General features: G+C 46.0%; 1 protein-coding gene and 1 long non-coding RNA gene across 3 annotated transcripts in view; one reads left to right on the top strand and one right to left on the bottom strand.

Moving 5' to 3' along the window:
• Positions 1 to 17075, bottom strand: part of FOXN2 (forkhead box N2) — a 53974-nt gene extending 36899 nt beyond the window's left edge. The window contains exon 1 of one of the 2 annotated variants that reach the window (XM_083605383.1): positions 16846 to 17075. The gene's annotated coding sequence lies outside the window, so the exon portion shown is untranslated. Of the gene's footprint in view, positions 1 to 5491; positions 5579 to 16845 lie in introns of those variants that run through there. The other variant, XM_083605382.1, reaches the window with a different exon arrangement.
• Positions 1 to 26851, top strand: part of LOC310758824 — a 52420-nt gene extending 25569 nt beyond the window's left edge. Inside the window, exons 2-4 of the long non-coding RNA XR_014545967.1 lie at positions 10286 to 10350; positions 25246 to 25372; positions 26599 to 26851. This is a non-coding gene — a long non-coding RNA (uncharacterized lncRNA). The remainder of the gene's footprint in view (positions 1 to 10285; positions 10351 to 25245; positions 25373 to 26598) is intronic.
• The last annotated feature ends 307 nt before the right edge of the window (positions 26852 to 27158 follow it).

The raw sequence follows: 27158 nt of genomic DNA, 5'->3' as shown, positions 1-27158 counted from the left end.
TTTTTAAAAAAAGGCTTTAATATCACAAAATTCTTACGCTACTAAATCACAATCATCATCCAAAGGCCTTCTGGTATTTCACAACAAGGCATTCTTAATCTTTATTTTCTTCCCCAAGCGCCACAACCTCTAAACCAGGTGTGGGGATTCAGCTGGTGTCTGAACCTGGAACACAGCATCTCAGTCTGACATTTGACACAGATCTCATTACAATGCCTGTGTGCTAGGGGTGAGGAGAGAAATATGTTTCAGTTCTCATTTAAAGATAAATGTGCCTATTCATGCTTCTGAAACAACACAAGAAAAACTGATGCACATCCATCCTTCAAAACTCACAATTCTTCAAATTTTGCAATTTGCAGAATTACTTCTGGAGAAGTAATGTGTACAAAAATGCATGCGCTGGAGTAAGGTGTCCAATAAAAGGCACATATTAGTGAAAGCAACACCTGAAATTAGGAGAAATTGCTCCACCAAATGTGTATATTAGGCAAAGTTGCATACACACATGTGTATCAGGAGAAATCTGTATTATAATGCTGATGGAAATATTTTTTAATGCAAATGGATGGGAAAATGTAAAGAACTGAAGTTAAAATTGGGGTGGGGGGGAGAGACTGGAAGAAACCAAAATGGCCAGATTTGCCCATCCCAACCAAACACATAATTTCCGCTTCCAATTTGACAATGGGTGTAGCCTGTCAGGACGGCTCCCGAACTCAAACGCAGACTCCCCACCTGAACGCGACACGCCGAATTTCATTCCAACGTCTAAACGCTCCAATCGAGGCAGACCAACAAACAGGAGAGAGAGATGTGTTTGGCTCCGCCATCAGGCCCCTGAAACACTCATCCATTTAAAGCATATGTTCAAGGAAAATCCAAGAGGCGAGGAGCAAAAAAAGAGTTACCTTTGTTCCTTCTCTCCCTTTCTCTTTGTTCTCAGCAACTTCCACACATGTGCTACATTACGCTGCCCATCTCACCAGAGCTGCTGCTGAGATCAGAGGTCAGATTTAAATCCCAAAATGCAACTACAGACGGCCTATATTTGATTACAATGCTACATACACCGCCGTGTATCCAAGACAACTGGAGCATTATGTTCTCCTCGGGGATAAAAAAGGAGGGGGGGGGGAGAAGAAACCTGCCTCTTGGTCATAGTTAAGGCAAGCTGGCACATCCCTTAGCAGTCTCATCCCCGCTAGATGAGAAAGTGCATGCAGCTGTAGTGTTCATAGCACAAACCACCTGCCTTCTCTCTGGCTGCGCTGATGACAGACATAAGATTTTAAGAGCCAGTCCATCGCCCAAATAATAGGCGAGTTGCTTGGGGATGCTCTTGAAGACATCATGATCCAGGTAGCTGCAGCACCTAGAAGCATCTTTTACCAACTGTGGCTGGTATATCAATGATGGCTACTCCTGGATCGCTATCACATGTCCACAGTGTCAAGACAAGACTGCTGTGATGCCCTTTGTGTTGGGCTTCACCTAGGCTGCTTGGGAGCCACAACTGGTGCAGCGTGCTGCTTACTAGTCCACCCTATTGCCCCTCCTGAAGGAGCTTCCCCAGTTGCCAATTTGCTACTGAGCCAGGTTTAAGGTTCTGCTGTTGACTTATAAAGTCCTCCCGCAGGGATCCAGCAGGCAGCCTGAGCGTGGCGAATCCACCGGTAATATAAAAAGTTTCTGCTCATCCAGACAGCTGTAGATTGTGGATTGCATTTACTCTCTGTTTTCTGGGTGAATTTTGCGACTTTTCCCCTGTATATTTTAATTTGGTTTTTAATGTAATATTGTTTTAATCATGTGGTGCACTGCACTTGGGTACTCCACCAGAATAGCAGCATATAGAAATCCTTTTATAAATCAGTCAACTGCGTATGCCCAGCTTTGCAACTTGCATTTCAGCATCAGGTAGTGGATATATATATATATATATATGGCCTCTGCCTTGGCCCAGTATACCTGAAGGAGCGTCTTCACCCCCATCGTTCTGCCCGGACGCTGCGGTCCAGCGCTGAGGGCCTTCTGGCAGTTCCCTCACTGTGAGAAGCAAAGCTACAGGGAACCAGGCAGAGGACCTTCTTGGTAGTGGCGCCCGCTCTGTGGAACGCCCTCCCACCAGATGTCAAAGAGATAAACAACTACCTGACATTTAGAAGACATCTGAAGGCAGCCCTGTTCAGGGAAATTTTTAATGTGTGACATTTTAATGTATTTTTAATCTTTGTTGCAAGCCGCCCAGAGTGGCTAGGGAAACCCAGCCAGATGGGCAGGGTACAAATAAATTATTATTATTATTATTATTATTATTATTATTATTATTATTAATACACGCACACATACGCAAACAAACAAACACACACACACAGTGGTACCTCTAGTTGCGGACTTAATCCGTCTCAGGGTGCCGTTTGCACCCCAAAAAGTCTGCAACTAGAGCACCTCTTCCACACATGTGTGGGTACGATCAAGCGTTTCTGCACATGTGTGAAGCGCGCAGATTGCTTCTGCGCATGCATGGGCGGCGAACCTCCGGGTTTGCCACATTTGTAAGCTGAAAGTCTGTAAGAAGAACGGAACGCAACACAAGGTATGACTGCATATATATGTAGCACATGTATGTTTATATACGGCCGTGCTTCATTGTATTCCACCAGCACTTCCCCCAGAATTAAAACACAATTATAAAACTGCTCTGGGGATTCCAGAGTGGAAGTGTGAAGATGCTGTTGAGAGCATTAGCAAACTGACATCCTTCACATCTGGTTTTTCTCTAGTTCAAATCAGCCACAATGGAAACATGAAAACCTGTTTTTCTTCACAACTCCCTCCAAGGAAAGGGGGGGGGAGATACACTTTTACCCAACACAGTGTGTTGGCTTGGATTGTTACGATATCTCCAAGTTAGCTTCAGATTGGCAAACTTCCCCCTCCAATGTAGCCATGAAGAGGAGGTTGAAAACTTTTGGTTCCTTTTCATATTAACCACAGCTTGCCATGCCACCAGAACCTGACAAGCTGTGATTAATCTTAAGTATGGTTTGTTGAAACAAGCCAAACTATAGTTTAGGAAGTTGGCTTTGTTTCAACTAACCATACTTAAACTTAATCAGTTTAGGGTTGGACGTCAAACTGTGGTTCATCCGAAACAGAAGCAGAAATTTTCTATCTTGTCCTCATGTCTGTGCCAGGAGATGAGGGAGAGTTCAAATCTGGGGTTCACTTTGGCTTGCTCTTGCAACACTAAACCATGGTTTAAGGTAAAGGTAAAGGTACCCCTGCCCGTACGGGCCAGTCGTGTCCAACTCTAGGGTTGTGCGCTCATCTCACTTAAGAGGCCGGGAGCCGGCGCCGTCTCAAGACACTTCCGGGTCACGTGGCCAGCGTGACGAAGCTGCTCTGGCGAGCCAGCACCAGCGCAGCACACGGAAACGCCGTTTACCTTCCCGCTATAAAGCGGTACCTATTTATCTACTTGCACTTAGGGGTGCTTTCAAACTGCTAGGTGGGCAGGAGCTGGGACCGAAAGACGGGAGCTCACCCCGCCGTGGGGATTCGAACCGCCGACCATGCGATCGGCAAATCCTAGGCACTGAGGTTTTACCCACAGCGCCACCCGCATCCCTCAAAACCATGGTTTAGTGCCAGTATAAATCAGGCTACTGAGGACACTGTCCTACAATACACACTGGATATCGAAGACAGTACTCACACCAAATTAAAGGGCAGGTTGTGCCAAAGTAAAACAAACACTACTATGGAAATCAGGGAGTTTATATTATGAACAGATATGCATAGGGTTGCTCTGCAGATTACACGTTCAGCTCACTGTTGGTCTAAAAATTGAAGCAAGACTTAAGCCCAATTCCTTTCTTTTGATAGATACTGTTACGATGGAAGGGGCGCTTTATCCACGCTGTGTGCTAGACCTCTCCATAAAAGAGCACATCTATCGCATAATTAGAGCGCAAATAGGAGCAACCGAACACAGGCACCAACAATGCCTCTATTAATTAATCTGCCTTTATCCCCTTAAGCATTATTGTTCTCCAGCATTTTCCTAAGGGAAACCAACTGGATTTTCCCATTGTTGAGAACCATCTGTCTGCTACTACCTCCGGCAGGGTGGTTGAACGAGTGAAGCCACCCTGGATTGCCATGGTTTTTGGGAAAGGGGGGCTTTTTGGGGGGGGAAGGATGGTGGGCGAGTCTTGCTTATGCAGCTCAATATCTAACAGGAAGTCATCTGTGTTGCAATCCGTACATTTGCAAACCTGCTCACCGGTTGGAAAGCTGCAAAGGGGGTGGAGGGCTTGGGAATTGGCAATGCCTGTAGTAGGGATCAACTTTTTAATTTAGCCACCTGGGCAAACTCTATATAGAATTGCCATTCACTGTCTGTGCATGCTTCAAGTTCAGAGCTGTACAAAGAGATCCTTTCTGTCCCTGCGCCTTATCTCTAATTCCAACCACACTTTCATGTTCAAACTGCAAGGGCGCATGTAGATGGGCACTCGGATAGTCACAGCAGCTTCCCACACACTGTGGAACATACATCCCTATCAAGAACAGTGACAGAAATTAGCTGGCCGTGTTTTACGGCTGGTGCAGGCCCAATTTCAACTACATGGAGAACTACACGGAATGCCCCTTGGAGAAGGATCTGTAATATTTTCCTCGAAGCTTGAATTTGTTTTATTCTGGATGGTGTTATTCGACATTTCAGTGCTTTGAGGTTTGCTCTTTAAAATACAATGCAGTATAGAAATGCAATGAATAATAGTAATAATAAATCCCAGTGCTAAAAAGGGCCTAGACCATAGGTAGGCAAACTAAGGCCCGGGGGCTGGATCTGGCCCAATCGCCTTCTAAATCCGGCCCGCGGACGGTCCAGGAATCAGCGTGTTTTTACATGAGTAGAATGTGTCCTTTTATTTAAAATGCATCTCTGGGTTATTTGTGGGGCCTGCCTGGTGTTTTTACATGAGTAGAATGTGTCCTTTTATTTAAAATGCATCTCTGGGTTATTTGTGGGGCATGGAAATTCATTCATTTTTTTTTCTTCAAAAGATAGTCCGGCCCCCTACAAGGTCTGAGGTACAGTCATACCTTGGGTTAAATGTGCTTCAGGTTGAACATTTTCAGGTTACGCTCCACGGCGACCCAGAAGTAACGGAGCACGTTACTTCTGGGTTTCGCTACTCGCACATGCGCAGACGCTCAAAATGATGTCACACGCATGTGCGGAAGCGGCAAAATGCGACCCGCGCACACGTCTTAAGTTCTACTCAGGATGTGAACGGGGCTCCGGAACGGATCCTGTTCGCATCCAGAAGTACCACTGTACAGTGGACTGGTCCCCTACTGAAAAAGTTTGCTGACCCCTGGCCTAGACATTCCGTTGTCCCTTGGGTTTAAGGTGCCATTTGGCGATTATATTATATATATGAGTTTCCAGCACTGCTTAAGAGCCAATCTATACCTGCAGGGAAGTCATTTGGTGCTGAGTGCCTGGGATCATACAATTTCATGGTGGGGCAGGTGCATGGCTGGGGGAGAAGCCATGTTGGAAACGCAGATATGTAAGCCAAGCACCAAATAGGACCTCAAACCTAGGTTATGGTCACCACAACAGAATGTCTATTCGCCAGGGGCTTGAGCTAGACAACCCTTTCCAGCGCTACAATACTACAATTCTGTGATTCTATGATCTCAGCTACATTGCTTGGCTGTAGCTTGCTCGTAAAACAATTTGCTTGTCCCTGTATGCAAGAAGGAGAAACCCACACCATGGAAATGGACCAAAGGCAGAGGTTTTCAAACTGTGGTCTGTGAGTTCTGCTTGGGTAGCCTGCAGAAAGGCTGCAGAACAGTCAGAAATACCTGTACTCAGCCCTATATTTATTTTCCTTGATATGATGCCTGGAGGACTGAGATGCCCAGCAAGGGCTCCATGATTCGCTCAGCAGTATAGAAGCACAAAATGTGTGTCTTTTGCTATGCACAAGTCTGCTGGCTCGATGGAGATGTCGGTCGCCAACCTGGTGCCCAGAAATCTCCACGTAGTCGCAATTGGACCCGCGCCAGTAGCAAAACATGCCCGGCGCCCAGGGAATTTTGAACACTGGGGAAAACTTGGGTATCATTTTCTTGAATGCTCCATTAAAAAACAACAACAAGTTTGGCAGAGAGAAGCCTAGTTCCAGAAACAAGAACCCTCTCTGGCTTTCCAGGGGCAGGGAAATTTCTATATGCAAGTGCAGCCCCCAAATTCCCTACTTTGTCATTTCTCTCAAAGCATAGATACATCTACACCTTTTGGAAGACTGCAAGGCTTTTCTATACGGAGAAAGGTTCAGCTGGCAGAAGGCTGCGGTTTTTGATATTTATGTTTTTAATCTAGATGTTAATAGAACTATAAATATATATTTGTGCTTGTTAATCTGTTACTACTGCGCCCTCCGGGCCATCCATAACTGGGAGAGCTCCAAATGCAAATAAAAATAAGCAGCACAAGCCAGGCTTATTTTAGCCAGGCTATTCCCGTTTACATGGGCTCCTTTAACATTTTACTCAGGTGGATTCGTGTAAGTAAAGAAGCAGAGGCTTCACGCCTTCCTCGAGAAACCAGGTTAGGATTACAATGAAGGGCACCACTGTCACCATAGCTGAAATGGTTCTGCATGGGTGTGTTTGTTTTCTTAATTTACTGCTGCAGGAAATGGCTACTTGAAGAGCCGAAGTCCACTATATTTAACACGCAGGAATGAGGGGTGGGAAGAGAGCAAATCATGGCGCAGAGCATTCCGACATTATTTCTGGAGGTATATTTTTCATAACAATAATTGAGATTTCTTACCTGCCTTCTCTCCCACCATGGATTCCTCAGACGGGTGACAACCATTTGGAACGCATGTTTTAAAATGTCAAAACAGGTTGCAATCAAGAGAATAGGGTGGGTCTTAAGATGTATCTCAGGGGCCCAAGGTCAGAGGAGGAAGAAGGGTACCTTCCGCCGTATGATGAATACAGTGGTACCTCGGGTTGCATACACTTCAGGTTACATGGTTACATACGCTTCAGGTTACACACTCCGCTAACCCAGAAATAGTGCTTCAGGTTAAGAACTTTGCTTCAGGATGAGAACAGAAATCGTGCTCCGGCGGTGCGGCAGCAGCAGGAGGCCCCATTAGCTAAAGTGGTGCTTCAGGTTAAGAACAGTTTCAGGTTAAGAACGGACCTCCGGAACAAATTAAGTACTTAACCTGAGGTACCACTGTACAAAGAATATGCAATACAAAGAATATGCGAAACGATGCCACAGAGGCCTGCTCTCTGCTTGCTACCTCCCAAATTTCTGAAGGCAACAGATCTACCAAGAGGAACCACTCTGATGAGTTTAACATCCAAGATGGCCCGAGGAAAGGAGGTGGCGTTTCATATTTGGGACATAAGTCATTTTAGGGCTTTAAGCGCTATTTAAACAGCTACAGCAGTAGCTTCCTACAACTCGTATCTATCCAGCCCCAGAGAGGCTTGGTGTGGTTGTATCCCATTGAGCTGGGATTGAGGAGACTCCAGAGGAATCTGGAAATTAAAAACATCTGCTTTAATCTGTGTTTTTTATCTTATTTAAAAAAATATTTAAAATAGCAATAAGGCAACAGCAGATTTTAAACCATTTTAAATAGCTGCTTTTAACTGTTTTGTCATTCAAGCCTTTTTTTGTAAGATGCTTTGAGAGGTTTTTAAAAATAAAATAAGTGGTGTAAATAAGTTTTATGGATCAGTAGGAAGTCTAAGTTCCAATCTGGTCAATTCTCCCCCACACCCTTTTTATTATATTGTTGTTTTAAAAAATATGCTTTAATTTATTAAATAAATTTGCAAATACCATCAAAAGAAAAGGCAAATTCACAGGACACCAGTGTCTTTTGACAGCCACAACATGTGTAACAACTTTTACTCCTCCTTAACTTCTATTCCTGCATCAATTTTATCAAATTCGTAATTCCTAAAAGGGAATATTTACCGTATCATTTTTTAAAAAATAAAATTCTCAAAACCATTTTAGTCCATTCAGCATACCAACTCCAATAACAGAGTTAGAACACAGCTACTGTTGCAAGTAGCCACTGACTGCTGTATCTCCCATGAGTTTGAACAAACCCCATCCAAAATTTCAAAATTCGCTCCAGAGCCCAAACAGCTTACATGTTACCAAGTCAGGAAACATGGCAGAGCTGCAGAGCACATGGCTCGGAAGAAGCTAAGACGCTGACCCAACATTCGGCATACCCCCTGGACTTTTGAAGAACAGGGTGGGCACCATCACTTGACATCGTCATCCCAAGGCTCAGGACTAAGCAAGCAAGCCCTTTTCCAAGTGGGCTGAGCCTGTGAAGATAGTTCGAACCAGCTCATTGTCAGATTTATTGCACTGCACCTCCTGAGGCAGGTGACCCTGCACTAGCAGGGGCTGGTACCACATTGACCGGCTGAGACATGATGCCTGGGCAAGGCACTTGGCCCTTTCCACGAGTCCTGGTTGCTTCCCAATCCACCAGGCCCCACTGTAGGGTTGGCGTCTTCTGACAATCGCCACTTCCCACTCCCTTGGACCCCTCTCCTGGGTCAAACTCCTCCAGTTCTCTCTCTTTCCACATCTGAACACTCTCACCAAGTCCGTCTCCACGGGGCTCATGGCAATGAGTTCTAGTATAATAATGAAAGGGGGGAAACTGCTCTATCGGCTTTCTTGCATCATTTTATACACCTTTAGCAAGTCCCCTCTTCCTTGCTTTCCCCCCTAAACTAGGAAGTCCCCTACACTGCAAATTTTGTTGCTCTAGCCCCCTATCAAAATATATTGTCGCCCCCACAAAGTGTTTTAAGCAGGCATAGGCAAACTCGGCCCTCCAGATGTTCTGGGACTACAATTCCCATTATCCCTGACCACTGGTCCTGTTAGCTAGGGATGATGGGAGTTGTAGTCCCAAAACATCTGGAGGGCCGCGTTTGCCTATGCCTGGTTTTAAGAGCCTGCATTTTTTTCCTAATTCTTCCCACTTTTTATATCCACGCGACAAGGGTGTATGAAGAGCACGAAACTGAAGTATTATTGAATAATCCCTTAATGAGACAAAAGCTACTATTACAGAGATGAGGAATCTGTGGGGCCTTCCGGTGCTGCTGAACTTCAATCCACATCCACTCTGTTAGCCAAGCTGGTTGTGGCAGCTGGAAATTGGACTCCAAAATCCACTAGAGGGACACAAGTTTCCCCAGCCCCTGCTCAACACAAGCCCCATGATGCAAAAGAGCAGCGTTCAAAATTAGCCAGGCGCCAGGCGCATTTTGCACCTGGCTATCGGCCACTTGTGACCAAGTGAAGATGGTCGGGTGCCAGGATGATGCCTGACGTCTCCACCAACTGGAGTTGCATCCTTGGGGATCCCTGGATCTTGATTGTTTTCACACAATAATACCACATCCTGTAGAATTATATCAATTATATTTCATCTGCACAATCAGAATGAATTTCAGGAACCACAAAGTCGTATTGAAAAAGACGACTTTCGAACTAGACTTTCCGTTTTGGCGACTGCAATCCTGATTTAATGAGCCATTTGTCGCTTAGCTTATACAGTGGTACCTCGGGTTAAGTACTTAATTCGTTCCGGAGGTCCGTTCTTAACCTGAAACTGTTCTTAACCTGAAGCACCACTTTAGCTAATGGGGCCTCCTGCTGCCGCCGCGCCGCCAGAGCACGATTTCTGTTCTCATCCAGAAGCAAAGTTCTTAACCTGAAGCACTATTTCTGGGTTAGCAGAGTCTGTAGCCTGAAGCGTATGTAACCTGAGGTACCACTGTATATCTGAGTTTCTAACACCGCAAAATTGGTTGAAGTGCTGTACTGAGAAAACTGGACAGCCTCCCCCAAATATATAAAAAAAACAAAAAACGGATGCTATCATCTAGAGACTCGGAAGCACTTTTTTATCCCAGTCCAACCAATATATTGACTCTTTATACAGTGGCGTAGCGTGGGGGGTGCAGGGGGGGCCGGCCGCACCGGGCGCAACATCTGGGGGTTAGGGCAAATCCATGGGTTAGGGGGCGCAAATCCACGGGTTAGGGGGCGCAAATTACTTGCCTTGCCCCGGGTGCTGACAACCCACGCTACGCCACTGTCTTTATAACCTCATGTAACAGTTCTGCCTGCAGCCTGGAACGAAAACATCATTTTGCCAGTAAAATACTATTACCCCTACAGGAAAAGATAAGGTTGGCTGTGGAAAGGCAGAAGATCCTATCAAGGTGCTCAACACAACAATGTAAGTAGACCAGAATAATATAATTCACATGCATCCAATGCACTGAGGAAGCTGCCTGCTAGTTTACCTTTTCTGTCTAGACTGGCTGCAAGATCAGACAACATGAAGCTGAGAGAGAAGGAATTCTGATGCAAGGTCACGTGATAAGACTTCTGGTATAGCACTTCCCATGCTCTGAATTCTAGCTGCTTTTAAAAAAAGGATATCCTGTACAAGTCATTTTTGCCACAAGATACACACAGCTAGTTTTGCATTGCGACAATACAGCTATTCCTGCTCATTTCAGACATTTTATATACCGTATATACTTGTGTATAAGCCGACTTTTTCAGCACATTTTTAATAGGGGGAGAGAGAAGCCCCCTCTGCCATGTGCACTCCGGCCCACCAGGAGGTTTGTGGTGTGGTGAACCGGCTTATACTCAAGTCAATAAGTTTTCCCAGTTTTTTTGTCGTAAAATTAGGTGCCTCGGCTTATATTTGGGTTGGCTTACACTCGAGCATATATGGTACTTAAGATATAACAAGAGAAAGAGTTTGTAAAGTTATGGAACAATGAAAAAAAGATGCCTGAAGATGGTTCGCCATAATGGCTTTTTTCGCGGACACAGCTATCAGTCACAACTTGCGACCCACACTTGCCCAAAGTCCTGAAGGCCCAAATATCGATTTGCCTTTGGGGAAGAGAGAGATGGCAATACAGAAGGCAACCCTGCTCCCATTTATCTGGGAGCAAGTCTCATTTAATTCAAAGGGGTCTACTTCTGAGAAGACATGTCTAGAACTGCATGGTAAATAGGTAAAAACCCAGCACTGTGACCCTTGCTTGCCCCCATGGGTTTTGCATCAACTACATGGAACGTGACTGAAGCTCACGGCCACAGTTTGGGACCCCGTGGCATAGAGGACAGGAGACACAGCGCTTTGCTAGATGCAGGTCTGCATGTGCCTATCTGAGCCACGAAATCATTTCTGCTTGTGCCATTTGTGCTGCTTGCTGCCTATTCCGTACCATAAACTAATTGATGGCTACAATGGAGAAGCTGAGTTTGGGTTTGTATCTCAACCTGCATGCGCTGACATTATCTTTGCTTCCTATTGGTCCCCATCCCACTCCGCAAGATCACAACCAAGATGGACACTTTCTTGACCAGGAAGGAAAAGGGAAATATCCCCTCTTGCACTTGCTAGCAGGGATCATGGCCACTTTTACAAAGGGATAATCGTCAGTTGAAGACCACCTGGTGGAGACTCACATCTTCTATTTGCGGGTTGGAATGAAATCGAGAGCTCGTTAAAAGCACATCTTCTCTCTTGTGGTGGGCAGGACTGGAAGTCAAGAAGGTGTCAGAAGCTTAACAAGGTGCCTTTAAACTTTTGTGAATACAGTACCGGCATCTCTGCTAAGAAGAGGTGGGGGCGAGAGATATCGGCTCTTAATTCCCCCCCCCCCAGTTTCCACCCACCTATTTAAATAAGCTAACCCATAGCATATAGACAGACGTGATCTGGCTGACAAAGTGCACTTGGATGCTCGAAAAGCTTTCAACAGAGTACCTCACCAGAAACACCAGAGTAGGAGTCACGGGATAAGAAGAGATGTCCTAGTGGATCAAGAACTGGTTATATAGCAAGAGAGTAGGAATAAATGGACAGCTCTCCTGATGGAAGGATGTAGAAAGTTAGGGTTGCCATATTCCCAAAAGCGAAAATCCAGACAAAGTTGAGTTCATTATTATTATTATTTGTTTTGTTTTTGCTGAAAGTTGTTGGCCTTTTTATTGAATGATTTAAAATGTATATATTAAACCCCCCTAGTTTCCCCCGACATTTTGCCAATTTGCCAAAAATCCGCCCGGACGCCATTTTCCTGCCCAATTCCCAGACATATGGCAGCCCTAAGAAAGTAGAGTCCCCCAAGAATCAGTATTGGGACCTATGCTTGATAACTTGTTCATAAACCATCTAGAGTTAGGCGCGAGCAATTAGGTGGCCAAGTTCGTTGATGATATGAGTTGATAGAAAACAAAAAGAGATTGGGAAGAGCTCAAAAGGCATCTCTCCAAACTGAGTGAACGAGCAGCAAAAAGGTGAATGCAATTCAATGTAAAGAAGTGTAAAGTGATGCGTGTCTGGGAGGAAACATCTTAATTTCACATATACGCTCATGGGGTTATGAACTGGCAGTGGCTGACCAAAAAACGGGACCTTGGGTTCATAGAGGACAGCTTGATGAAAATGTCGGCCCAGTGCACTAGGGATCATTAGGAAAGGGAAATAAAACCACTGTTACCATAATGCTATTATTACACAAATCTTTGGCAGAACCGCATTTGGAGTACAGTGTACAGTTCTGGTTGCCTCACCTCAAAAAGGAGTTGGAAAAGGCTGAGAAAAGGGCAAACAAAAGGGTCAAGGGACAGCAGCCTCTTGAGTTCAAGGAAAAGAGGTGTAAGAGGAGCCAGGATGGAAGCATAGAAAATTGTGTGGCACTAAGAAAGTGGGATGCGGGTGGCGCTGTGGGTAAAACCTCAGTGCCTAGGACTTGCTGATCACAAGGTTGGCGGTTCGAATCCCCGCGGCGGGGTGAGCTCCTGTCGTTCGGTCCCAGCTCCTGCCCACCTAGCAGTTCGAAAGCACCCCTAAGTACAAGTAGATAAATAGGGACCGCTTTCTAGCGGGAAGGTAAACGGCGTTTCCGTGTCCGGCACTGGTGCTGGCTCGCCAGTTGCAGCTTCGTCACGCTGGCCATGTGACCCGGAAGTGTATTCGGACGGCGCTGGCTCCTGGCCTCTTAAGTGAGATGGGCGCACAACCCTAGAGTCGGTCACGACTGGCCCGTACGGGCAGGGGTACCTTTACCTTTACCTTTAAGAAAGTGGATAGAGAAAATATCTTCTCCCACTCTCATAAAACTAGGAAGTCATGGACATCCAAAGAAGCTGGGAGATTCAGGACAGGTAATAGAAAGTACCGGTACTTCTCAAGCAGATTATAATTAAACTATGGAACCTGCTCCCCCAGGAGGCAGTGAGGGCCACCAGATTGGATGGCTTTAAAAGAGGATTTTGGTGGAAAGGGCTATCCATGTCTACCAACCACAGTGTCTGTGTTCTGCTTCTGTGGTCAGAGGCAGCATGTTTCTGAATTCCAGCTGGAGGAAAGTGCTCTTGTGCTTGGTTCCTGCTTGTGGGTTTCCTACAGGCATCTGGTTGGCCACTGTGAGAACAGGATGCTGGACTAGGTGGGACATTGGCCTGATCCAGCAGGTACTTCTTATTTTGTTAAGAAATTTAAATTAAAAAAACAAAAAATCAGCATCTTGCACCATGGGCATGAGCCAGTTCGGAACTGATTTTGCATCCCACCGATTTCATTGGGGAGGTTTAGCGTCTTGAACTCTCCCCTACTGAAATCAGTGGGAACAGAAGGAGCTTAATTTCAGTTGCAACCCTAAACACACATTTACCTGGGAGTCAGGTCCCATAGAACTTAGACCAGGGGTCAGCAAACTTTTTCAGCAAGGGGCCGGTCCACTGTCCCTCAGAGATTGTGGGGACCCAGACTATATTTTGGGGGGAAAATATGAACGAATTTCTATGCCCCACAAATAACTCAGGGATGCATTTTAAATAAAAGCACACATTCTACTCATGTAAAAATACGCTCAGTCCCAGACCGTCCGTGGGCCGGATTCAGAAGGCGACTGGGCCGGATTCGGCCCCCAGGTCTTAGTTTGCCTACCCATGACTTAGAATAATAGAACTGTAGAGTTGGAAGACACCCCAAGGCCAAGGCAGCCCCACAATCATCTGGGTTTCCCTCCTGGTTGTCCAAAACATCTGGAAAACACCTAAGCACAAATTCCCTTATTGGCAAAGGGCAAAAAAGTAATTTTTTACCTGAGCATGACTCCGCAGAAAATAAACAGAGAAAGGAAATATTTTTAAAGGCCACTTGTTGCCCTTGAGATATATTAGAACAAAAAAAGACCACCACAAATGCATTTCATGTTTTCTACAGGGTTTGCTCACTACCCTCCCATTTATTAAAATATCTCAGCCTCTTTCCCCGTGGGCGTATGACCCTCAAAGCAGCTTACAACCATCCAACCAAAAGGTGCAATTAGCCACAGCCAAAAAAACAACAAACAGCAGCAAGATATAATTTGTAACATTAACAAACACCTTTCTAAAAAAAAACCACACATGTCCACCGAAGTTAAAAACCCAGTGGGGGGACCAACAGAACCAGCACCCTCCCCCTCAAAGTAATGCAACTTATTCCTATTTGCAGGAAGCATTGCACAGGATTTCTGCAAACCAGGAGTTCCCAAGTGCACATTTAGGGCTGTTAACTAAGGGAAAGAAAAAAAGAGAAGAGTGCTGATTGTTGCCTCCCCAACCCTTTCACAGCGCATGCATGGGGGGGGGGGAGGTTGACACATACTGAAGTGTGTTTAAAATTCTCTGCGCGCTGTCCCCCTATTCTCTCTATGCCTGCATATATTTAGGCGTTGGGGGGTGGGGAGTGTACTCCCAATTGTGCCAGTTACAGAACGGGAGGAGGAGGGGGAGGTTAATGTTATTTAGTGCGGCTTGATCGATCCCATACAAAAGGGTCCAAGTTTTTTTCAGAGGATGGGGGGGGGTGTCTTTTCTCCGTTGGCTTCAATCTCTTGCGCTTGCATTCAGCGTCCGGAGAGTTTGCATTTTCTAAGCAGGAGCGGGGGGGGGGGGAGAGATGGGAGGCAGGACTAAAGCGCAGAGGGGGGCACCTTTTCTTACGCTCGCATGCAAGAGGAGGAGGGGGTGGCGGCGTTGCAGACTTTGCGCCGGGCTTTGTGCCGGGCTGCTAACGCGCAGCCACCCACACGCTCGCGGAGCCGCCCGGGTGACCCCGTGGCCGCCTTTCCCCGGCGAGAGGCTTTGCCAGCCACGTGGCTGTCACAATCCTGAACCAAAATGGGGGAGGCTGGAGGAGGGAGGGACGGAGCAAGCCGGGAGAAAAGTCTCTTTCTCTTTCTTTTCTAAGGGGTTATGGGGAGAAGGAAAGAATTCACTTGGTTGCATTTTGAAAAACTTCCAAAGCAGGTGAACTTTTTTGTGCGCACGCGGGATGTCTTGTTCCCTTCCAACTTCGTGACGGCGGAAAGAAAGATCGAGCCAGTCACTCTCACCCGGAAGCGGGGAAGATTTATTAAAAGAATACGGACAGCAAAAGGGCACACAAACGTCTTAGCAATAGCCCAAGCGCGCACGCATCATATTTAGTGGGGGGCTTGGTGGAACCGCACAAGCAGCGCTTGAGGATGAAGCAAAGTCCAAAAGGAGGCGAAAGGGAGCGTGCACAACGGCAAAGCTACCTGGTTAAAGAAGTGTGCGTGTATGTGGCAAGAGTCTAGGGCAGGAAGAAGGACAAGGGTCAGAGGAAAGGGGGGGCAGGTGGGGGAGGAGATCGGAGCCCCTCCAGTGAAACGCCACCCTCGCCTGCCTGCCCCAGATGCCACCTTCGTCTCTCCACCGCCCAAGGGAGCCCGGACCACTTCATTGAAGGAGGAGCACATTATATCAGAACACACATCTCTAAAGTGGTCAGTAGGTAGGTTAAAAAATAAATAAATCAGATTTGGGTCCTATTAAGCCCACCTATCTCTCGAGGGGCGTATTTAGAGACTCGTGTCCGACAGAGAGAGAGCTTTGGCTTGTTCCAACCTTCTTGTTCCATTCACTCCTCCCAACGCCCCACATAAACAGGTCAGACACAGATCTGGCAGTCAATCTTTTTATACATTCACACACACGACTGGCTTGGGCAGAAACCCTTTTTCACCACCCACAAGAAAATCCCTCGTTCTCCTCTCCAATGTCCTCCTCTCCAGTTTCGAGCATTTATCTTCCCTTGTCCAAGTCGCACACCCCTGACTCCGGAACACGAATGTCTGTTCACACACACACACACACACACACACACCAACTTGCAGGCACAACCCTCAAGAAAGACACGCGTACTCCAGTTCTGACACCAACTCAAACCTCCTCACCTTTCCTCTGATCTCCAGCCGCCCTAGATCCCAACCACGCCATGTATCTTGAAGCCAAAGGGAACTCAGCTGAAGGCGTGCGCACAGACACACATATACCCACAATATATTTGTGTGTGTGTGTACACACAATACACACACAGCACAATTTAAGCCTCCGCGCTGCACAGACACACACCAGACGTCAAGGGAGGGAGAGAATGAAACAGAAATACACCAGCAAAACACAACTGGAAGTAGTCGCTGCTGAAATCGGGAGGGGAAGACAAGTGAGAATTAAAAAGCTAGAAGTAGAAAAAGAAAAATCGGAAGGAGTGGGAGGGGGGGAGAAACCCAGGGGTTGGAAAGAATAAATTTAAGAAGAGAGGTGTATGTATCTCTTAGCCACCCCCAGCTCCCCACCCCACCCGCATCCCTCGACCCCAGATAGTTAATAAAGGAGAGGTTCCGACTCACTGTACGCATGAAGCTCGCGCAAAGGGGGAGGGGGCAGCAATATGGCAGCGAGGGGGGGAAATGTGTCAGGAATCAGCAGCTGCTGCCGCCGCCGCCGCTGCCTCTGGCTTCCCTTGCCCTGCGCAGCAGCAGCAGCGGCGACGCCGCCCCCTCCCTCGCCGTCTCCCCATAGCAACAAGGCGCCCCGGCCGCCGACGGCTCCTCCTCTCGCTCCGCCCGCCCGCCTGCACAGCCTCCGGGCGCGCAACCGGCCCCCTTTTTCCCCTCCCCTCGCGGCGGTGGCGCCGCCCCCTCGACAAAGCGGCCGAGTCCATTGCAAGCGGAAGGGGTGGGCCGGCGCGAAGTTAGGGGGGGCGGGGTGTTCGGAGGGCAGGGGTCGTCGCTGGTGCGCGCGGGGTACATGGCACGCGGGAGCTGGCTGCAAAAAAGGGGGTGGGGAGGAAGGGTTTGGTTTTTGTAGCCTTCAAAGTTCCCACGCGCGCTGGCTTGACTCTTAATAATAATAATAATAATAATTTATTATTTATACCCCGCCCATCTGGCTGGGTTTCCCCAGCCACTCTGGGCGGCTTCCAACAAAACACTAAAATACAGTAACCTATTAAACATTAAAAGCTTGCCTAAACAGGGCTGCTTTCAGATGTCTTCTAAAAGTTTGGTAGTTATTTTTCTCTTTGACATCTGGTGGGAGGTCGTTCCACAGGGAGGGTGCCACTACCGAGAAGGCCCTCTGCCTGGTTCCCTGTAATTTGGCTTCTCGCAGCAAGGGAACTGCCAGAAGGCCCTCGGCGCTGGACCTTAGTGTCCAGGCAGTTGGCAGCCAAATAGGTTAAAGGGATGGCTGTTGCCCGTGGAGTCTGCCCGGGCATCGGAGGAGGAGCAGAAGCACGTGGCTGGCCAGCTGGGTGGCACAAAGGAGGGATATGGTGCCAGGTTCAAATGCGGAGATGGTTGCAGAACCGTAGAGTTGGACGGGTCATCTAGTCCAACCCACTGCAATGCAGGGATCTTTTGCCCAACATAGGGCTCAAACCCACGACCCTTGAGATGAAGAATCTCATGCTGTACTGACTGAGCTGGCCCAACCATTTAAATTTGCGACGACGCTTTCTGAATGGTCTCTAGGCGCTTGGCGCTCCGCATCCAGAGGGCCTGCACGCTTGCTTAGCAGCAGATTGCATTCCACCCATAGCCTAGGTGAGGGTGCGTGGGGTTGCAGACGTAGGGCGAGCAGTATACAGTGGTACCTCAGGTTAAGTATTTAGTTTGTTCCGGAGGTCCATTCTTAACCTGAAACTGCTCTTAACCTGAAGCATCACTTTAGCTAATGGGGTCTGCCGCTGCTGCCGCGCTGCCAGAGCACGATTTCTGTTCTCATCCTGAAGCAAAGTTCTTAACCTGAGGTAGTATTTCTGGGTTAGCAGAGTCTGTAACCTGAAGCATATGTAACCTGAGGTACCACTGTACTGTAATTTTTCCCAAAGTTCTGTTCATGAAACGGGTGGTAGACAGGTGGCTGGCTGGAACCCACCCAGGGTGACCAAGCATCATTTATTTCTACTTTTAAAAATAAACAAATTATAGTCATTGGCTAGCAGACCAGGCTAGCATAGCATATACATGGTTACGATGCTCGTGTTACTGTATTATTTTTACTTTTAAAACTTCGTGGATGCCACAGCAGGCGCAACAACCGTCCAGCAGCTTGACCTCACCCCCAAAGGTGCACTCCCATCGTCTCCCGAGACAGACGGATGCCAGCCTTTTTTACAATAAAAACGTGCTTATTTTGATAACAGAATTTTAAAGTTGGAAGGGGCCACAAGGGTCATCTAGTCCAACCCTCTGCAACGCAGGAATATTTTGCCCAGCATGGGGTTCAAAACCCACAACCCTGAGATTAAGAGTCTCATATGCTGTACCAAGTGAGCTAGTATCAGGGCACCAGAAGCAAGCTCAATTTTATTCCTGGAGTCGTGGTGGTGCTATGATTTAATTGAGTTTAAAATGTGAAATCGGGAGTGCTCACATTATTTGCTTTTTATATGTATGTAGAAAATCGGGGTTGCCAACCTTGTTTAATAAATAATAATAATAATAATATCTAACAAAGCAGGAATGTAGAAGCTGCTATAAACTGTTGAATGGGGTGAGCCCTGTAAGTCCATTAAGTTGCTGGGTCTAAAATTAGCTACACGCCTGCAAGACTTGATAACCACCATTGCTTCTTTCTTTAATTCAAGGGTATGTTGTTTTTGTTTCTCTTATACATCTCACAAGAAGAGTTTTATCAGATGAACCCTCAGGTAACCTGCAGTGATATATCACTGGTACCATGTCCCCAAATATACGGCATACACATCTCTTACACAGATGGGAAAAGGAGAAACGCCATCAAGTTCCGTCCTCATAAACTCAGATCAGAATCTCCACCACTTACATAAATATGCCCTGAAAGGATGGGGGCCAACTCCTGTTAACCATCCTAGGAATGGAAGAGACAAGGCAGATCAGACCAAATGCCCATCTAATCCAGCCTCCTGTTTTCTCCAGTGAACAACTAGATGTCTCTGGGAAGGCCACAAGCGTGCTAAAGTTACAGGTGCACTCCTAAATATTTGCTCAGAAGTACGGCCTTCTGATCTCAGTGGGACTTATTTCCATATAAATATGTTTACAGTGGCAGCCAAAGAATCTGCAGTGGCATCCTAAAAACCGTCAAATTGGGTTATGGCATGAACTTCTCATGGCTGAAAAGAGATGTTTATCGGGTGCATCAAGTAGTCTCCTAAACTGATGGATTTAAATCCACACAGATAACAGAGAGAAGGTATCGTAAGTCCAAGGGAGCACCAGAAATAGCGGGCGTACCACCAGAGCTTAATTTGAGATTCAGTGGTACCTCAGTTTACGAACTTAATGGAAGTCCATTCTTAAACCGAAACCCTTCTTAAACGGAGGCTCGCTTTCCCTAATGAGGCCTCCCGCCGCCGGTGCTCTTCCACCATTTGGATTCCATTCTTAGACCAAGGTAAAGTTCTCAAACCAGGACACTATTTCTGGTTTTGCAGAGTTTGTAAACCAAATCATTCTTAAACCAGGCTGTTCTTAAACCGAGGTACCACTGTACTTGGATATTTTCTTAACTATGAGTGACTGGTCGTGTTTACGGTGGCAGGGTATTACTGCGCTAAGTACCTTGGTGATCTGAACAATCCCAGCAGGCCTTAGTGTGTTGATAATAGTATGCGATTGTTGTTAAAGCTTCAGTCAAAATAAGATTTTGAAAATGAGGCCCAAGTGACAAAACCAGGTTCCAGACAAGTTTGACTTACAATTCATACTCAAGATGGCCCGGGGAGCATTGGTGTCAGCGCACTTTTTGCACCTAGAAACAACATCCAGTAACAAAGGAGGGTGCACATGAGAGAAAACAACAACTACAACTGGGTTTTGCTATGGTTTTTCTGTTGGACTTCTTGCCAAAGAAGTAAGCCACTGTTTACTTTTTATAAAGCATCTTGTCTCTTGTGTGGTGGTGAAACTGGCTCCAAATTCATATCCACATGTGTATATTACTTTTGGAGAGCTGCAGGAGGTCTTTCTTATGGCTTCATTATTCATAATAGAACATGTCACTTTATCGTGAAATAAGAAACACACTGGGTAATATTCAGTATTAGTCATATGCACAGTAGATCCACTGAAATAAGTGGATTTATGTAAGTTATTTTGATTTCAAAGGATCTACTCCTAAGTACGTCTGATATTTGATATAACCCTTTATGTTTAAAAAGCTGTAAACCATAACGTCTACCCCAGATTATACAGTATGGCCTGGGAAAGTCATGAAATAATGGATGTGTTTTATGGACTTTTGAAATGTACTGCCTTAAGAATGTTTAAACGTGGGTCATAATTTTTAAATTGGAATAACAGATCTGTAGACTTCATCTGCAGGAACACAGGTGACTTATCTGCAGTGTAGGTGTTGCTTAGATTTTATTTCCTGAATTTTAAGTAAATTAAACATGATTTTATGGGTCGAGGACAGTGACAAAAACCCCATAAGGTTTCTGTTTGTAAAGCCCGACTGCTCAGCTGTTTGTTTTGCGTTGTCCCACATCTTGTATCCTGATAGTTTTAGCTTTATAAGCTCCTCTGGCCAAGAACTTTGGTATTTGTTCAGCTCAGTGTTCTGTGTGCTGTGTTTACACTGAAGAGTTCTGCTGCATGATACGGGATTTGGGGGATAGCATTCACATCTAAACATTGCAGCAATTTGGTACAGTCAGTCTAGTCAGGAAGAAACAGCTCTGATAAGTAATCTTGCCCAGTATGTTGTCTAGAGTAGAAAAGATGGGGGGGGGGACTCTTCCCCAATCAATCAAACTGTGCCTGAACTGTATTTTTAACTTTATCACAAGACTTGGGAACCAGTGGCTCTTCAGACATTGTTGGATTATGTGAGTCAACAGTGTGATGAAGCAGCAAAAAAAGGTTAATTCTGTATCAACAGAAGTATACAGTCCAGATCTGGGGTCAGCAAGCTGCGGCCCATAGGGGTTGTTTAACCAGCCCATGGACCCCCACCGCCTGCTTTGTCGGCTCATGTGCAGAGCGGAGCTGGAATATTACATCCAGTTCTGGGCACCACAGTTTAAGGAGGATATTGACAGGCTGCAATGTGGCAGAGGAGGGCGACCAAGATGATCAGGGGTCTGGAAACCAGGCCTTATGAGGAATGGTTGAGGAAGTTAGGCAGTGCATTCTCACCCCCCCACCCTTGTTTAGGAAAAAAGGTGCTGGTACTCACCATGAAGTTGTTGTTACAGTAAGTGCCACACATTTAACATTTTGGGGGAAAGTGATGGTACGGCTTAACCTTGAGTACACACACACCCCCCCCAGGGAAATAGCACTGGAGTTGTGTATGTTTAGCTTGGAAAAGAGGAGACTGAGAGGAGAGACGATTGCCATCTTCAGATATCTCAAGGGCTGTTTCATGGAAGAGGGAACAAGCTAGGACCAATGGATTCAAGTTACAGGAAAGGAAATTCTGACTAAACGATTGGAATAACCTTCTGATGGTAAAAGCTGTTCGACAGTAGAACGGACTCGCACAGAAGGTTGTGGATTCTCCTTCCTTGCAGGTTTTTAAGCAAAGGTTGGATGGCCATCTGTCACGGATGCTTCAGTTGAGATTCCATGCGTTGCAGGGGTTGGACTAGATGACCCTCGGGATCCCTTCCAACTTACAATTCTGAGATTCTATGATCCGTTATCCGGAGGGCAACACATTCCCTGTCCCGACTTAATGAGATACTATACAGGCAACTGATTTAGGGAAGTTTTTAATGTTTAATGCTGTATTGTGTTTTTAATACTCGATTGGGAGCCACCCAGAGTGGCTGGGAAAACCGAGCCAGATGGGCAGGGTATAAATAAATTATTATTATTATTATTATTATTATTATTGGAGAGAAGACCTGTCAGAGACTCGGAGGGCTGAGCTGGAAACCTTATGGTCCTAGGTCCAATTAGATGTGACATGAATTGTGTGATTGCCACTAACAAGCCTAGTTTTTAAAATTTAACTAGCAGCCTTGGATTGGGACCATGGTGCATAGGAAGAGGTCACCTCCACACGCACACCACAGATGTTCCCAGATGTTGATCGGGGTCACATCTGTTAGAAGACAGGGAAGGGCAGACAGGCCTGGTATGAGCACCCAGCACCTCATAGGCAGCTCTTTGGCAAGGCTCACTTTGCCGATACCTTTCCTTGGCCTCAGCCGTAGACTAACCAAGTGACCGGAAGCCATTTTGATTTCCCTGGACCTGAAATTGTGCTGAAATGGCCGTCACCTCTGCCAGGTAAGCCTATAGCCAAGGCCCTAGAAAATTATTTTTATTATGTATGTTGTGTTTTTACATTGTGGTGTTTTTTTATGTTGTAACTGCCCTGAGACCTGCGAGTATAGAGCAGTATAAAAAAGGTAAAGGTACCCCTGCCCGTACGGGCCAGTCGTGTCCGACTCTAGGGTTGTGCGCCCATCTCACTTAAGAGGCCGGGGGCCAGCGCTGTCCGAAGACACTTCCGGGTCACGTGGCCAGCATGACAAAGCTGCTCTGGCAAGCCAGCACCAGCGCAGCACACGGAAACGCCGTTTACCTTCCCGCTATAAAGCGGTACCTATTTATCTACTTGCACTTAGGGGTGCTTTCAAACTGCTAGGTGGGCAGGAGCTGGGACTGAAAGACGGGAGCTCACCGCGCCACGGGGATTCGAACCGCCGACCATGCGATCGGCAAGCCCTAGGCGCTGAGGTTTTACCCACAGCGCCACCCGCGTCCCTATAGAGCAGTATACAAATTTAATAAATAAAAATTTAAAAAATAAAGAGAGAACCTCAAGATTTGAATTGTTTATTATTCTGTATCTCCCAAGTTGCTCAAAGTGCCACACGTGGCTCTCCGCCTCGATACGATACAATAATCTTTATTGTCATTGTCCCATACAGAACAACGAGATTGAAAAAATCTACATCAGACATTCAAAAACCAACAAGCCTGCTATCCCAGCCTGGTTAACCCCCTAAAAACTCTGATACCCCATAATTAAATACAATATACTCCCATAGAGACTACCTTACACTGCGTTTAAAACCAAAATCGCATTTGGATAGAACTCTCGAACTTTCCCTCACAACAACAGTGTGTAGGCAAGGGGTGGTATTCGACTAATCTTTACTCAGAACAGATCCATTGAAGTTAATGGACTGCCTGTGGTCATTTTCATTCATTTCCATGGGTCTGCTTTTGAACACCACCCTAAGAGACCATTGGCTGGCCCAACATCGTCAATGCAGTGAGCTTTGTGGCTGAGTGAGGATTTGAACCCTGATCTCCCAGGTCCGGCCCTCTACCCACTATGCCACACTCTCTAGAGTCTGCTCTCTACTTATGTGGAGCAAAGGTTGAGGACCAATAGACTTGGCCAGCAGCCCTCATGGACGGAAACACTTTCCCAGAATTCAGTGCTCCGGTTCCGCTGCAAACCCGCAGGGCTTCCTCTAGTTGCTGTGGAAAGGGTTCCCTGGAAGCTGGTTTCTATAGCAACTGCAGCTAGAACCTGCGCAGGCCAGGACATTTTCAGTAAGGCCAAGGCAGTTGTTTTTGCTAAGCCCAAACAGAAAAGGTGGGCTCATGACAGGAGAGGCAGCCTGCTCTGCGGTCTCCCCGGCTGAATTACCCAGATAGGCTTTGTTTTGAAGAGGGTATAGAGATCCTTCAGGTTTAATTGCCAATAAATCAGCATGACCTCCCCTCCCCGCCACCTTTTAGAAACACTGATCTTTTCAGCCGGAGAATGGAGAGCAATTTTTACAGTGTGTGCAAACTGTCTACGGTAAGATAACAAAAATGACACACGCTGTTTGCTCCATTAAAGGCGACCGCTAGATAATGAAGGACTCCATTAAAAGCATGTCCTATTTGTTTTCTGGTTATGTTCATATTGTATTACTGTGTGCGTCTGCTGCGTTTTAAACAATCGTGCTCCGAGTCTGATGACTTGGTATTTTATCAGTTGTTGAGAAATTATTTGATTGCGCTTTCAAGATACCTGTCTTCTAGAGAGAGAAAAAGGGCGTCCCGTTTCAAAGCTGATGGGTGTGTAAGTAATTTTCTGCCAGAGGAAAAATGCACAAAAATTACTGTGGTGTTTTTTAACATGGCAGTAGTATGGTGAGATTATATGAGAGAGTTCTAGCTACAGCAGGTGATGGAGAATAGAAACCAGTTTTCTCTCTCATTTTGGGGGGTCATGCCGCTATTGTAAGATCTCAGACTCCCTGCAGTTCCTCCTGTGTCTGAAAATAGTGTATAATGGACAGGTAATGAGCATCTTCTCCTCTGCAGGACTCTCATTATTTAGGGTTGCATTGACTGGTTCAAAGGATACAATGCAAGGTGGTCTAAAATCACAAAAACCACCAGGCGAAGGATCTGCTTAGTTATTAATTTATCATATTGCACACCCCAAAGTCGTCCCAAAGCACCTCGAAGGAAGCATACAAACATACTCAATAAATAACAAACTGACTTAAATCAGTTATAAAAATGTGCAAAACGAAACGGCAGCGTGAAAAAGAAAAAAACACCCTGGAACATGAGAAATATTATTTATATATAGCAGTAGGCTATTAACTTGCCACAAAGGCCTGCAAAAACATGCATTTCATTGCTAAGCAACAGCTGAGCCAGGTGCCAAATGAGGGCGAGGCCTCAGGTGTAGACATGAGCACACAGATATACAGAGGTGTGAGGAGGTGGTCCTTCAGATGGGCTGGTCCCAGATCATTTAGAGGCCACATGTTTTGTATACCGTACTGGCAGCCTCTCGGTTTATGATTGCATCAGAGTTGCTAACGGTGTTGCAAAAATCCTGCTACTTGGTGAAAACCACTGGGGGCTCAAGCCTAACAGATTCTGGCAGAGCAACATGGAAGAATTCGTCAGACAAGTAGGTGCAATCATGATCTCCACACTGCTATATCCCACTAACTCCATCCCCCCTCCAACCTTTGGCCAGGCTGCCCTCTTCAGCTCATCAGAGGCTGCTTATACACCAGGCATCCCCAAACTTGGCCCTCCAGATGTTTTGGGACTTCAATTCTCATCATCCCTGACCACTGGTCCTGTTAGCTAGGGATGATGGAAGTTGTAGTCCCAAAACATCTGGAGGGCCAAGTTTGGGGATGCCTGTTATAAACTACAACTTTAAAGCACATTCTTTCAAAGAATTCTGGGCACTGTAATTTACCACTCACAGTCAGAGTGACCATTCGCAGCAACCCTAAACAAACTACAGTGCCCAGAATTCTTTGAGGAGAAAAATGTGCTTCAGCTGTGATTTAAATGTATAATTTGTTCCTCGGCAGAGTCTCCAGGCACCCATGGGTTGGAATGCCACCTCCCAGCACTTGGAGACTTCATTTAAGCCAGGGATGTGGGGTTTGTGACCATCCATACGATGGACAACAGGTCCCATCATCCCTGACCATTGTCTATAATGGCTGTAGCTGATGGGATTTGGAGTCTAAAACAACTAAAAGAGAAATCAGATGTTGTTAATTTGCTTCATTAATGTGCATTATATTATATTCCTCTTATTATATTGTACTTTTCTGCTCCTTCCTATTCTGTTAGCAACTCTAGGAGCATGCATTTTTAGTCAAGGTGTGGCATATAAATTATGCAACTCAATAAATACACAGCAGCATACGAACTATCATGTTAGCATGTGAAGCTGAAGGAATGTGGTGAAGCTGAAGCTGAAGGCGTGCATTTTTCAGGAAGGTACCCAAAGCGAGAAAAACAGATATTGGCCTTTAATTGTTTGTGGATCTTTCTTGCAGAATCCAGAATCAGGTTTCTCAAACTGTAGAACTTCCTGGTCCAGTTCTTGAATCCTTTGAAAATGGAGGTCAGAGTGGCTGGGAGGCCTAGTCATATATGCATTAACCTACATCCCTGCGCAATGTCCTGGAGACTATGTATCTGTGGAAGCCACTGGTGCATTAAGCAGTGCCATGATGGCGCCCTGACATCATAGTGCAACTAACTTACCTGTGTGGGGGGGAGATGCTTGCAGCGTTGCGCAACTCCCATGTGCTTCCTATAGATGTCGTAAGCTGGCCTTCCTGCAATTTCTTCTGCAGAATAGCATGGGGCGTTTCTTTGGCACAGGAAACACAAAAACTTGAGAAGTGTACAAATGAAAGAACGGCGACGTGACAACACAGTGGAACTAACTTGCGCACAGGCTGGGGGAATTGGAGATGGAATAATGGAATGGGCACAGTTTGAAGTATGAAGCCAAGAACATGGGAATATTCGGAATTCATTGCAGATGTGATAAAATGAAAAAGTTAGGCTTGCCATATTTCAAAAAGTGAAAATGTGGACACAAAAGTTGTTGAGTTTTTCTTAGTTGTTGACTTTTTTTTTTTTTTTTGCAAAATCTAATAAAAAAATTTTTTGAAGTTTTTGAGCTATTTTTAAGGAAATTCACCAAAATCTATACATCTGACATGCCGTATGTCCGGATTTTCCTGGACAAGTGTTTTCCTCCTAGGTGTTGTTCCTGGCGGCCGAATCCTGGCTATGTCCAGGAAATTCTGGACAAATGGCAACCCTAGATAAAGTAAGATTATGTATAGATGGTCCACTGCAAATCCGCTTCAAATGTGCTATTTATGTGCCATAAAACAGCAGCCTGGAAGGGCCCCAGGTTGTCTACAAAAAGA

Source organism: Podarcis filfolensis (assembly GCF_964270895.1).
Source record: "Podarcis filfolensis genome assembly, chromosome: 3".
Classification (NCBI taxonomy): domain Eukaryota; kingdom Metazoa; phylum Chordata; class Lepidosauria; order Squamata; family Lacertidae; genus Podarcis; species Podarcis filfolensis.
Note: the sequence above shows the minus strand (reverse complement) of the source record. Positions and strands in the feature narration are given on the sequence as shown.